The following is a 13,900-nucleotide window of genomic DNA, read 5'->3' as shown; positions in this document are numbered from 1 at the left end:
CCGGCGTTACCTGGAGCAACGCCACCTGTAGCTCCAGGATTGATTTTATCTTTTGTTCTGAAAATTTACTGCCTTTTAATTGTGAAGTTTTAACCAATGTGTTTTCAGATCACAGGCTTTTATCTTTTAAAGTAAAGCATGATCTTAATAATATTGTATGTAAAAAGTCCTGGAAGATGAATGTTTCCCTTTTAGACGATCCACAGGTTTTAGCAGATTTTATTGAATTTTACCAAGAAAGCAGGCGGGTAAGAGACACACGTACTCCCATCAGTGCATGGTGGGAGAAAATGAAAAAGAAAATTAAAGATTTTTTTATTAAGAAAAGCGTGGCGAAAGCCAAAGAGAAATACGCTTTTTTTTAAATTCTCAATACCCGTCTGCAGACCCTGTACAAAATGCAAGATCATGACATAGACGTTAAAGATGACATCACCAATTTGAAAAAGGAGATAGCCCAGTGACTGGAGCAGAAAGGTAAAGAGATTATATTGCGTTCGAAAATACAGCATGTGGAGGAGAACGAGACCTGCTCCAGGTACTTTTTAAAAAAAAAGGCTATTATCAAAAATATAGAAGGTGTGTCAGATGTACAGGGTCTTTTAAGTAAAGTTCATGAGTTTTACACTGACCTTTTTAATGTTAAGACTGTGGATCATAATTTTATGCGTGACTCACTGAAGGAGATTACTACTGTTTTAGACCCTGTCTCCCAGAATTTTTTATTACAGGAGCTGACGGAGCAGGAGGTTTTAGAAACTGTTAAGAGTTTTAAAACAGGGAAAGTTCCTGGACCGGACGGTATACCCAGTGAGTTTTATGTAAAATTTTATGACATTTTAAAAGAGGATCTTTTTAACCTTTTTTCTGATGTTTTTAATTCCAAGATGCTGCCTAAGTCCTGGCGGAAGGGTGAGGTCTCCCTGCTGTATAAGACGGGTGACATCGCAGTTTTAAAGTATTGAAGACCAATAACCCTTCTAAAAAGCGACTATAAATTTATGGCAAAAATATGTGCAAATAGATTAAAAGCCATAATACCCCACATTATACACTCTGACCAGGTGTGTGGGGTGCCAGGCCGCAGCATCTGGGATAATTTAAACCTAATAAAAGACGTGATTGAGGACACGAGGTCTAGAAAAGGTAAATTAGCCATTTTATTCATAGACTTTGAGAAGGCGTTCGACCGTGTCTCTCATTTTTATCTTTTTAAGGTTTTAGAACGTATGGGTATACCTGAAGGATTTTTATTATCTATTAAAGCCTTTTACAGAGAATGTACCAGCAAAATTTTAGTGAATGGTTTTAAGACACAGGACGTATTTTTAAACTCTGGGGTGAAGCAGGGGTGTCCCTTGTCCCCACTGCTTTTTATATGTGCATTGGAGCCTCTGTTATGCGCAATTCGCAGCGATAAGTGTATCCGTGGAGTCCCCCTGCCCGGGGGAGGCGGCGTAGAGGCCAAAGCAGTGGGATACATGGATGATGTGGCGGTTTTATGTAGGGATGCCCTGTCGCTTCAGAGAACCCTTAGGCAAATCGAGTTTTATTACTGTGCTTCCGGTTTTAAAGTAAACTTCAGCAAGAGTCATATTTTAAACATAGGAAGCATGGCCCTTAGAGATATACCGATTCCTGTGTCTGATAATATTAAAATTTTAGGTGTCTCCTTCAGTGAGTGCGATAATGGTTTTATCAGTTGGGACATGGTGGCGCAGAAGGTAAATCAAAAAATATGCATGTGGAACATGAGGAAGCTTACCATGGAGGGAAAAATTGTAATAATTATCAATAATTATAATAATCGCTTCTCGGCCTTTTGGCTAAGATCAAGTGTAGTATCTGTTATTATCAGTCCTTGTAAGGATAGATAGCTCAGAGAACCACTGGGGGCTATTAACACTAGCTTAGCGATCCAAGAGCGTTCCAGACGAAGCCGGCGACGAACTGCGGAGAAGAACCAGCGAAGACGACGATCCAGAAGGGAGAAGCCGCCATCGGGGAAGAAGCTCCGGGAGATCGCTGCCGGGAAGAAGGAGAACTTCGACAGAGAATTCGGAGAAGAGCCGCTGCTGAAGGGGATCTTCGAAGAAGCTCGGCCGCAGAAGAAGAAGCTCGACGAGGAACCGCTGCGGAAGAAATTTCGTGGAAGAACCTCGGCCAGCAAGGAGAAGATTTGCATAGCTCCGCCCCCTTCGGGAAAGAGCTATCGAAGATCCTCCCCAAAGCGACAGGAACAGCTGGAAGAAGCCATGGCCTCAACCAGCAACCCTGCCACCCGGAAGGAGATGGCTGATGGACCAGGTGAGCAGACCCAGGCCAGGACATCTCCTCCTGAAGCCTCCTCAAGCCAACAGGCCACCAGGAAGCCGAACCAGGCTGCTCCAACCCTGGAGCCCTGGATGAAGCAGACGGTGGCCCTGAAGCTGAAGGAGGTGGACGGGAGAGTGCCGGACATGACGGAAGAAGTGTTCTGCCAGAAGATGCTCCTGGACCAGGGCTTCGCTAAGCCGGAGACCATCAGCATCCAGGCCTTCATGACCGGGATGTTCTTCGTGACCTTCGCATCGATCAACATCTGCAGAAGGTACTGGGAGATGGTGAAAGCGGCGAGGCCTGAATCCCCTTTCTCTCGCTTTGTGGGCAACTGCCCTGTCCAAAGAGAGGAAAGGCGGGTGACGGTCTCAATGCGAAACCCACCCCCCGGCAAAGACATCACCACGCTCCTGAAGCGGTTCTGCACAGTGGTGAGGGAACCCACCCACATCCTGAATGGACTCGGCTTCTGGACTGGCAAGTGGTCGGTAATCGTCCGACTCAACAAGGATTCAAGCACGGAAGACGGCCTCCAGCACCTGCCCCAGTCATTCTCGCTGGGCAACTCCTACGGCCTCATCTACTACCCGGACATGCCGCAGATCTGCAGGAGATGCAGCAAGAAGGGTCATTCGATGAAGGACTGCAAGGAGGACGCCTGCAAGAACTGCCGGGTAACAGGACACGAGACCAAAGACTGCCCGAAACGGACAATGTGCAACCTCTGCGGACAAGCAGCCCACTCCTACAAGGACTGCCCGAAGAGGGATCGATCCTGGGCAACTGTAGCGGCGAAAGCTCCAGCCAGAGGGAACCCCGCCCCAGCCAGAGCTCCAGCGGCGCAGAAGACCGGGAAAAAGAAGGATGGTAAAAGAAGGATGGTAAGATGACGACAGTCCCTCCCCCCCCTCTCCCGGCCCTCCCTCGCCCTACCCTTCCCACCCTCCCTCGCCCGGCCCTCCCCACCCCCCCCCGTCCCCAACCCCTGTCACCCCCACTGAGGCTCTCACCTTCTCCTACCCACCCATCTCAGTGGTCCTGTCACCTGCACCTCTCCCAACCCAGCCTCCCTTCTCCCCAGCTCCAGCAGCACTAACATCTTCCCCTCCAGCTGCTGGAGTCCTCTCCCTGGAGGATTTTCCCCCTCTTGTCTCCTCAGGTGCCATCCAGAGGAAGGTAAAGGTGAGGGACAGCCCAGCTGCTGATTCCTCAAAGCGAAAAGTTGTGGAAATCTGCTAAGATTCCCTTGCGCAGCAGGAGGAAATGGAGCAGATGGTGGAGGAACTCGTGTCTGAACCTGAGGTCATCGACTTCACAACAGACATCCAGGTGGCTTCAATCCTGGAACAATATTTGGCAGAGAGCCTGCTGGATCTTCCGGACCTGCCAGGCTCCAGAGAGGAGGATCCGCCCGACCAGACTGGTAACTAAGGTGTATCGTTTGCACTAACCTTCTTTATTCTCCCCCATGGCTGCTAAACTTAACATCTTTGGCCTCAATGTGAGGAGTGTTAGAGATAGGACTAGATGTCAGATGGTGTTAACTTTTCTTTCCAGACAGTCGAGTGATGTTTTTATGCTGCAGGAATGTACTCTCCCCTCTTCCAGGTCATACCATCATCTGGCCAGGCAGTGGACCCATGGCCCGTCCTACTGGTCTGGTGGGGGCGACTGTAAGTCTGCAGGGGTTGCCATCCTGATTAGGGGGAAGCGTATTTACTGTTGACTCTGTCCAGGAGCTCGTCTGCGGCCGTTTGTTGGTCGTAGACTGTTCCTGGGCGGGAGAGCCGATTAGGCTCATCAACGTGTACGCTCCCCCTATGAAGGCTGAGCGCCTGGAACTATTCCAGACCCTGCGGACCCAGCTCGCCACCACTAGCGTAGTGGTGATGGCCGCAGACTTCAACTGCCCCATCGAAGAGGATGGATGAAGTTCCGGCACTTCAAGCAAGCTGGATGTCAGTTCCAAACTGCTTATCGAGATGGTAACCGAAGCATCCTTGCAGGACGTTGTGGGCTCCATGGGGAACGGCTCTGTGAACTATTCATGGAGCCAACCCGATGGCTCACTTCGTTCTCGGATTGACTTTGTGTTCACCTCCCGGGCAGTCAAGCAGCATGGGCACTCCATGGTCCCCTGCTTCTTCTCTGACCACAGGGCCATTCTCTTCCAGGGTGCCATCGGCCACGGTTTTCCTCCCGGCCCTGGCTCCTGGAAGCTGAATTGTGCCCTGCTGGAAAAAGAGCAGGTACTGGCGGAACTTAGAGACACCTACAGTGAAGGAAATAGGTATTTGATCCCTTGCTGATTTTGTAATTTGCCCACTGTCAAAGTCATGAACAGTCTAGAATTTTTAGGCTAGGTTAATTTTACCAGTGAGAGATGGATTTTATAAAAAGAAAAACTGAAAATCACATAGTCAGAATTATATATATTTATTTGCATTGTGCACAGAGAAATAAGTATTTGATCCCCTACCAACCATTAAGAGTTCAGCCTCCTCCAGACCAGTTACACGCTCCAAATCAACTTGGTGCCTGCATTAAAGACAGCTGTCTTAAATGGTCACCTGTATAAAAGACTCCTGTCCATAGACTCAATTAATCAGTCTGACTCTAACCTCTACAACATGGGCAAGACCAAAGAGCTTTCTAAGGATGTCAGGGACAAGATCATAGACCTGCACAAGGCTGGAGTGGGCTACAAAACCATAAGTAAGATGCTGGGTGAGAAGGAGACAACTGTTGGTGCAATAATGAGAAAATGGAAGACATACAAAATGACTGTCAATCTACATCGATTTGGGGCTCCATGCAAAATCTCACCTCGTGGGGTATCCTTGATCCTGAGGAAGGTGAGAGCTTAGCCGAAAACTACACGGGGGGAACTTGTTAATGATCTCAAGGCAGCTAGGACCACAGTTACCAAGAAAACCATTGGTAACACATTACGCCGTAATGGATTAAAATCCTGCAGTGCCCGCAAGGTCCCCCTGCTCAAGAAGGCACATGTACAGGCCCATCTGAAGTTTGCAAATGAACATCTGGATGATTCTGAGAGTGATTGGGAGAAGGTGCTGTGGTCAGATGAGAATAAAATTGAGCTCTTTGGCATTAACTCAACTCGCCGTGTTTGGAGGAAGATAAATGCTGCCTATGACCCAAAGAACACCGCCCCCACTGTCAAGCATGGAGGTGGAAACATTATGTTTTGGGGGTGTTTCTCTGCTAAGTGCATAGGACATGTTCACCGCATCAATGTGAGAATGGATGGAGCCATGTACCGTCAAATCCTGAGTGACAACCTCCTTCCCTCCACCAGGACATTAAAAATGGCTCGTGGCTGGGTCTTCCAGCATGACAATGACCCGAAACATACAGCCAAGGCAACAAAGGAGTGGCTCAAAAAGAAGCACATTAAGGTCATGGAGTGGCCTAGCCAGTCTCCAGAACTTAATCCCATCGAAAACTTATGGAGGGAGGTGAAGATCCGAGTTGCCAAGCGACAGCCTCGAAATCTTAATGATTTACAGATGATCTGCAAACAGGAGTAGGCCAAAATTCCATCTAACATGTGTGCAAACCTCATCATCAACTCCAAAAAACGTCTGACTGCTGTGCTTGCCAACAAGGGTTTTGCCACCAAGTATTAAGTCTTGTTTGCCAAAGGGATCAAATATTTATTTCTCTGTGCACAATGCAAATAAATATATATAATCTCTCACTGGTAAAATTAACCTAGCGTAAAAATTCTAGACTGTTCATGTCTTACAAAATCAGCAAGGGATCAAATACTTATTTCCTTCACTGTATATTGTTTGGAGGAATGATAAAGTTCTCTTTGACAAAACCTGTGACTGGTGGGAATATGTTAAAGTAGAATTTCGTTGTTTCTTTCAGGCAAAAAGTTGTCAACAGGTGTGTGAGAGGAAGAGAGACTTCAGGGAGATGCAGCGTCAGCTGCGATCCCTGCAAGACCTCCTTCAATGTGGCTGGGACGTCAGGAAGGAGCTGGAGGAAGCCAAAAAGGGCCTGAAAAGGCACTTTGAGGAGGAATCCAAGCGAATTGTCTTTCGTTCCAAGGTGGAGAACCTGGAGAAGGGTGAGAAATGTAACTCGTTCTTTTTCAGGAAACTCCATGCTGGCCACACGCCCCTGAAGGAATTCCGAGATGAGACCGGAAACATGCATTCTGAGAAGAAGGAGGTGATGGGAGTCGTCACAGACTACTACCGAAGCCTCTACTCCCCGAAAACCACTGACCCCCGAAGCCGCCGATAAATTCCTGTCAGGTATCACTAATCATCTTGATCCTGCAGGTACGGAGGCTATGGATGTACCCCTGACGGTGGAGGAACTGCTCCCTGCCGCTAAATCCTTCAGACCCGGCAGGACCCCGGGCAGTGATGGTCTTCCAGCAGAGCTCTATGTAGCGCTGGGGGACTTGATCTGTCCGGACCTGCTGGAGCTCTATGAGGAGGTGGTAGTGGAGGGTAGAATGCCACCGTCCTTGAGAGAAGGCATGATCACGATCTTGTATAAGCGGAAGGGGGAAGAGATGTGACCTGAAAAACTGGCGTCCCATCTCTCTCCTGAACGTGGACTACAAGATCCTCGCCAAAGTATTGGCCAACCGACTGAAGGTTGTCATCAGACAGATCATCGGAGCTGACCATTCCTGGCCGTAGGGTGGCCGACAGTCTTGCCCTGGTGAGGGACACGGTGCATTACATGCAAAGCCGCTGTACACACGCGGCCCTGCTCAGTCTTGATCAGGAGAAGGCTTTTGACCGGGTCTCTCACGAATTCATGGGTATGGCTCTGCGTAGGCTGCGGCTTGGCAGGTTGTTCTGTTTGTATGTTAACCTGATGTATTGTGACATTTACAGCTCGGTGCTGGTTAACGGCTGGAAGACTGACCCCTTTCCTGTATTGTCGAGGGTTAGACAAGGCTGTCCTCTTTCACCTCTCCTTTTTGTTTGTGTTATAGAGCTCTTCGCAGAGGCTATCCGGCAGAATGGAGAGATCAGAGGGATCACCGCACGAGGTCCAGGACACTTCGAGGTCAAATGCTCGCTGTACATGGACGATGTGACCGTCTTCTGCGCTGACCAGAGCTCGGTGACTGCACTCGTCCAGACCTGCGAGGAGTTCGGACGCACTTCAGGGGCAAAAGTCAACTGCGGGAAGTCAGAAGCCATGCTCTTCGGAAAATGGTACCTGCCTTCTCCTGCCTCCTTCCCGTTTACTATCAAACCGGACTTCATCAAAATTCTGGGAGTCTGGTTCAGTAAATAAGGTGCAGCCCTAAAGTCGTGGGAAGAAGGCTTGGCCAAAGTCAACCAAAGGATCGGACTGTGGAGCCTCAGACAACTCACTATTGAGGGCAAAGCAATGGTCCTGCGTAACGAAGTCTTGCCTGTGCTACAATACACTGCACAGGCATGGCCCCCTCTTGCCACTGTCTCGAGGGCCATTACCAGGACTGTGTTTCGCTTCATCTGGGCCTCGAAAATGGACAGAGTAAAGCAGACTGTTATGTACAAGGAGCCCCGCAAAGGTGGGAAGGGTATACCCGACATTCCCACTCTGCTGCGGATCGCTTTTGTATGTGACTGTGTTCGTAGGACTCTGAGGACAGCAAACGGCTCTGCGGGCAAGGCCATGTCCCGCTACTTCCTCCTTCCCCTGTGGCGAGGTTTTGGCTGGGACAAGTGGGACAGCTCCTTCCCTTACAACTGGCACGCTCCCTGGTTCTACGGAGATGTTGTCCGGTTTGTGAGGGAGCATCAGCTGGAGGGTCTTAAGCCCGACTTGTGGAAACCTAAGACGATCCACAAGCACATCAGAGCAAAGGACTCACTGGAGTCTGTTCCAGGGCTTCATGCCGACACTTTGGAGACTGTTTGGACTAACGTGTCATCTGGCAGGTTGACCAACGGGCACAAGGACATTTCATGGATGGACATCCAGGGAGGACTGCCTCTTAGGTCATTCATGCATGCCCGCAACCTCTGCAAGACCCGATACTGCCCCAGGTGCCCCTTCACGGAGGAAACATCTTTGCACACTTTCTGGCAGTGCCCCTTTGCACAGGGTCTGTTGAAAGCCTTGGAACATGAACTCAAGGACTCAGTTCCCAGGAACAGACTGTCGTACTGCTCGGTACTTTATGGACTATTTCCTGGGAGTAACACGGGTGGAGCAATCAGGAGGCCTGGCGCCTTATGAACTGTTTTAAGGACGCTATATGGTTTGCCAGGAATCGTCTGATTTTGCGGAGAGAGAGTGTGTCCGTCCAGGACTGCCGCAGGCTGATCCACAGCCTGCTCAGAGACTATTCCACCTGGGACAGCCCGGACATCGATGAGGAAGAGGACTGATACTCCCTTTCCCCCCACTCTCCCTTCTTGTGTGTTGTCTTTCAATAAAGCTTCGGGCCTGTGATTCCCCACCTTCCCCTACCCCCTCCTACCCACTCCCCTATCCCATCACTTGTCTGTAATGCTTTGTTGTTTGGCTTTAGTGAATGCAAGAATGTTAGTGTAGCATGTGGTGTAATGTATAGCATAGTACTGTACTGTGTATTATACTGTCATGTTATGTTTGACGACTGTTATTATTTATTATTTGCTGCTTCATGGCTTGCGCTGCGTCGCAGTAATGTTTGTATGATGACGATTGATTGTCAATAAAGTATTTTTCAATCAACCAGAGGCGTCCAGTGCTGAACTCTCGGCTCTGCAGCATCGCCCTTTGGGGCTTAAGCTGCTTGTTGCTATAGGGAGACAGCCAGTGTCAGGAAGGCGATCGACAATGGGCGTAATTGTGCGCCATGCTATGGCCGGGGAAACGCGGGTCAAATATGGAGTTTGTATTGAAGTGGATGCCGGATTGGAGATAACCCTGGACATGCGATATTTGGTGTGCAATGTTATCTTCGGAATTTTGAAGGTGAAACGGACGAAGATTCTCTGTCTGCAGGAGCACAAGGTTGGTCATTATACTTTGATCTTGACGGATTTACCTGCTTGCCATACTCTGCATTATAACTTGATGGACACTGTCAATAACCCTGAGTTTGCTGGACTCTCTTTTGTCTTACTCTATGATGAAGGAGAAGTCTTCTTGGTGTTTTTTTTGTATAATGCACATGTACCACTGCAGGATATTGTGGCCTTTTTGTCCAGACATTGTGCCTATGTCAAATATGAGAACAAAATCCTGAATTCTGAATTGCTATGGACCGGGAAATATAAATTTACGTTTTCGCCAAAGTATCGAGGTACCAGGAGGTTTTCATTTCCCTTCTTCAAATTTCTCCATTGGAAGAGATGGGGGATATTTGTTCTTTCCCAGGTGTCCACCCTTTTGTAGAAACTGCAAGGTTTTTGGCCATATAAAAGAAGGGTGTCAGAAAACGGGCAGGTGCTCCAAGTGCAATCAGGAGGGGCATGCAGCAAAGGAATGTGTTAATCGCATTTTCTGTAACCTGTGTGAAGTGGAAGGTCACGCCTTCAAAGACTGCCTTCTGCGAAAAAAATCATATGCAGGTGCAGCCAGAATCAGTGTCTGAGATGCCTGGGATGGCGGGGCTGATGGGATATGCAAATGAGGCAACTACTGTCCATCATGCCTCTGGAGTTGCAACTCCAGCAGAAGTACCAGTGAAGGAAGGGGCAGGTATGGAGGCAGCCCCGGTCGAGGAAGATCTCCCTCACCCAACTGATGTCCAGACTGGGCTGCAGGGTGAGGGTGAAATTGAGGATGATGTGCCAGTGACTCCCCCTGTCTCTTGGAGTCTGGCTGAGGTGTTCCCAGAGGAATTTGGAGAGCAAGGGGACTTTACTGCAGTTACCAGACCTGCTGATGAGATTCTGGACATGGGAGCCAAGAGGGCCAAGTTGACTGCGTCACCTCCTGTAACCCCTGGAAGAGATGTTGAATATCCTTCATCCATGATATCCTTAGATGAGCCTTTTTTGGAAGAAGGTCAAGGGACTCATTTCTTCACCTTAAATTGCCTGCCTCCAGAAGGCAAAGGCTGTGATATAAATGGGCAGTTTGTGGATATTTGGTTGCTAAAATCAAAGTATGGGCACCAAAACTTCATGTAATGTCATATCCTTAAATGTGCGACAAATTAAATCTAAGCCCAGGAGGGCTGCAGTCCTTGATTTTTTTTTTAAATATAGGAGCTGATATTTATGCTTTGCAGGAATGTGGAATAACAGAACCTGTGCCTAAGCAGGAGTGGCCATATGGCCAATGTATATGGTCTGGTTCCTCTATGAATAAAAATGATGGTGTAGGAATTTTGCTAGGGAATAGGAATTTAAAATTAGAGAGCTATACTGTGGTGGAGGTGTATTTTGGCAGAGATTAATGTCAGAGGATGGAGGGTAAGGGTAATTAATATATATGGAGCAACAAAAAAAGAAGAAAGGTTAGAGCTCCTAGAGAAATTGTCTTTTTTTTTGCCAGGGAGGATTCCCACGATCTGGGTTGGGTACTTTAACTGTGTGACGGAAGGGGAAAAAATTGATGTATCTGGTAAAAAGTTGTAACAAATAATCAAAGATTTTTCTTTTATAGATGCTGCTGAGGTTCATTTGGGAAAGCCACCACCCGACACTTATAGGTCTGATAGAGGAGGGGTAACATCAAGGATAGATCGGGTGCTCTTCTCAAAAAATGTGGGGTGTATGAGTTTGCAGCAGCGTGATGTGACCTTTTCTGACCATGTGTGTATGTGTGCAACCTTTGAAGGGGATGTTCGTTTAGTGTGTGGTGCAGGCGTATGGAAGCTAAATGTAAGTTTGTTAGAGGATGAAAGAATTGTGAAGGCTTTTATATATGCTTATAAAGGATGGAAATTGCGGCAGGAATTTTTTGGGAATGTGTTGGAGTGGTGGGACTGGATGAAGAATGAATATTAAACCTAAAAAACAACCTCAAAACAGAAGAAAAAGGGAGTCCCCACAAACTGCAGAACAACCAAAAAACATAGGGGACATCGCACCCACTATTATACCTATGAATGTATAACTGACACGTATTTTCATAAAATATTATAATCTTTATTAGTACATAATGATTAGCAATACGTGATATCAGAAATAATGACAATGATAAAAATAAGTCGGATTCCAAAGAACAGCATCAGAGTGGTATAGATGAAATTATACCTAAGGGTATACAGAAACAACCCATCTAGAGACAAAAGATGTCAAAACGCGCGTTTCGCCTGGGATCGGCTTCATCAGGCGAAACGCGCGTCGAGGTGCTCTTTTTTCTGTGCCACATCTAGGCTGATGTTCATCTCCTGCCACCATGTCTATAGGTATGGTTTATTTTCGATAGTGTAATGCCTTTCTTCTACTAGTTAGTACTCTATTCAGGGTTATACATATATGGCTATTCACTTTCTTATTTACCTATAGTTACAATTTTTTGTTCGGGCTGTGTATTTTTTGCTGTCTTTTACAGCTACACATGTCCTGTATATTTCATGGGGTTTGCATGATTTGACATCTTTTGTCTCTAGATGGGTTGTTTCTGTATACCCTTAGGTATAATTTCATCTATACCACTCTGATGCTGTTCTTTGGAATCCGACTTATTTTTATCATTGTCATTATTTCTGATATCATGTATTGCTATTCATTATGTACTAATAAAGATTATAATATTTAATGAAAATATGTGTCAGTTATACATTCATAGGTATAATAGTGGGTGCGATGTCCCCTATGTTTTTTGGTTGAAGAATGAATATTAACATTTTTTTTTTAAAAATGGGGCTTTAAAAAAGCAGCTATGCTAGAAACCAATATAATGAGTTGAATGTTAGAATAGAATGGTTAAGAAAACTTAGCGAGCTTGGTGTGGATGTGAGTGATTTGATGAGGGACGCAAGGAATGAAAGTAGGCTTTTATTAGAGGAAAAAGGGAAAAAAATTATATATAGATCAAAAGTGGAAAACTTAGACAAAGACGAAAAATGCACACGATTCTTTTCCAAAAAAATATGTGGTAAAAAGGATGATATGGATGAATTATTGAATGATAGGGGTGAGTGTGTTTCTGGAAAGGATGTGATGAGGGAAGTTGAAGGTTTTTATACCCAGTTGTATGGAGAGAAGTGGTATGATAAGGATTTGATGAATGAGGTTTTGAATGGTTTGGAAAATAAACTTGGAGAGGAAGATCGTGAGTCTTTGTGTGGTAATATTACCATGGATGAAGTGAGAAATGTGGTGATGAGTGAAAGTAAAAATAAAACACCTGGGAAGGATGGGATCCCAATTTAATTATATGTGAGGATGTGGGATATAATGGGTGGGGATTTGCTTGAGGTATGTCAGTATATGTGGAAGCATGGTGTCCTGAGCGAATCTATGAAAGAAGGTGTGGTTGTGCTGATATATAAAAAAGGTGAGAAGAAAAACTTGGCAAACTGGAGGCCAATTACTTTGTTGGCTTCTGATTATAAGTGTTTTAGTAAAGTATTGGCTAATAGGATGCGTGGGGTTGTTGGTGAAGTGGTGAATGAAGATCAAGTGTGTGCAGTGCCTGGTAGAAGTATGACTGATAATTTGTTGTTACTAAGGGATATGATTGGGGACTGTATGGATAGAAAGCAGAAATGTATGGTCCTATCTGTGGATTTTGAAAAGGCGTTTGATAGGGTGTCGCATGAGTTTATGTTTAGTGTGCTGTGTAAAATGGGTTTTCCGAGAAAGTTTGTGTATGCAGTGAAAGGTTTGTATAGGAACGTAACAAGTGAGTTTCTCGTAAATGGGTTGCTGAGTGGAAAAGTGGGGATAAGGTCAGGTGTCAGGCAGGGTTGTCCTATGTCCCCTGTCCTGTTCATTAGTGCGATTGAAGTATTGTTGTGTATGGTTAGAAGGGAAAAATTTATGAGGGGGTTATTAATTCCTGGGAGTAATGGAAAATTTGTGAAAGTTTTGGGTTATATGGACGATGTGGTGATTGTTAGTGAAAGAGAGGCGGAGATAAATAGAGCGAGATTGTTGTTGAGTTTGTTTTGTAGTGCGTCTGCGTTTAAAGTGAATTGGGGTAAATGTAGTTTTAAGTGTTTTGGTGACAGGAGTGTGAGGATGGATGGGGTTAATTGTGAGATGGATGCTATTAAAATATTGGGTGTGCACTTTAATGAGGATTTGAGAGGGACTGAAAGTTGGGATGAATGTGGTATGAGAATAGAACGAAAGCTGAACTTTTGGAGCCTGAGAAGTTTGACACTGACGGGAAAAATTCTGAGAGTTAAAGCTGTTATATTACCAATTTAACTTTTTTGTGCAGTTGTTTTCCCTTTTGCTACCCACAAAAGTGGTATGTCAAACAGACAGCGTGATATTGTGTGGATGTCGCTGCATAATATCCTACCTGTTAGGCAAGTGCAGAAAAGAAGGGATCTTATTAGGTCTGAGGTTTGCCCGAGGGATGGATGTGGAGCAAGTGAGAGTGTGAGACATATGTTGTGGGATTGTGACTATTCGTATGAAGTATGGAAAGGGGTGGGTGGTTTGTGTAAAGAACTGGCGGGGGTAAAATG

At 46.1% G+C, this 13,900-nt stretch overlaps 1 pseudogene; it reads left to right on the top strand.

The window, feature by feature from the left end:
- The first annotated feature begins 1,806 nt into the window (after nt 1–1,806).
- Nucleotides 1,807–1,908, top strand: LOC142720730 (U2 spliceosomal RNA; annotated as a pseudogene).
- Nucleotides 1,909–13,900: the final 11,992 nt, after the last annotated feature.

The sequence above is a fragment of the Rhinoderma darwinii genome, unplaced genomic scaffold, assembly GCF_050947455.1.
Source record: "Rhinoderma darwinii isolate aRhiDar2 unplaced genomic scaffold, aRhiDar2.hap1 Scaffold_503, whole genome shotgun sequence".
Classification (NCBI taxonomy): domain Eukaryota; kingdom Metazoa; phylum Chordata; class Amphibia; order Anura; family Rhinodermatidae; genus Rhinoderma; species Rhinoderma darwinii.
This window is presented reverse-complemented; position numbering and strand designations above follow the sequence as displayed.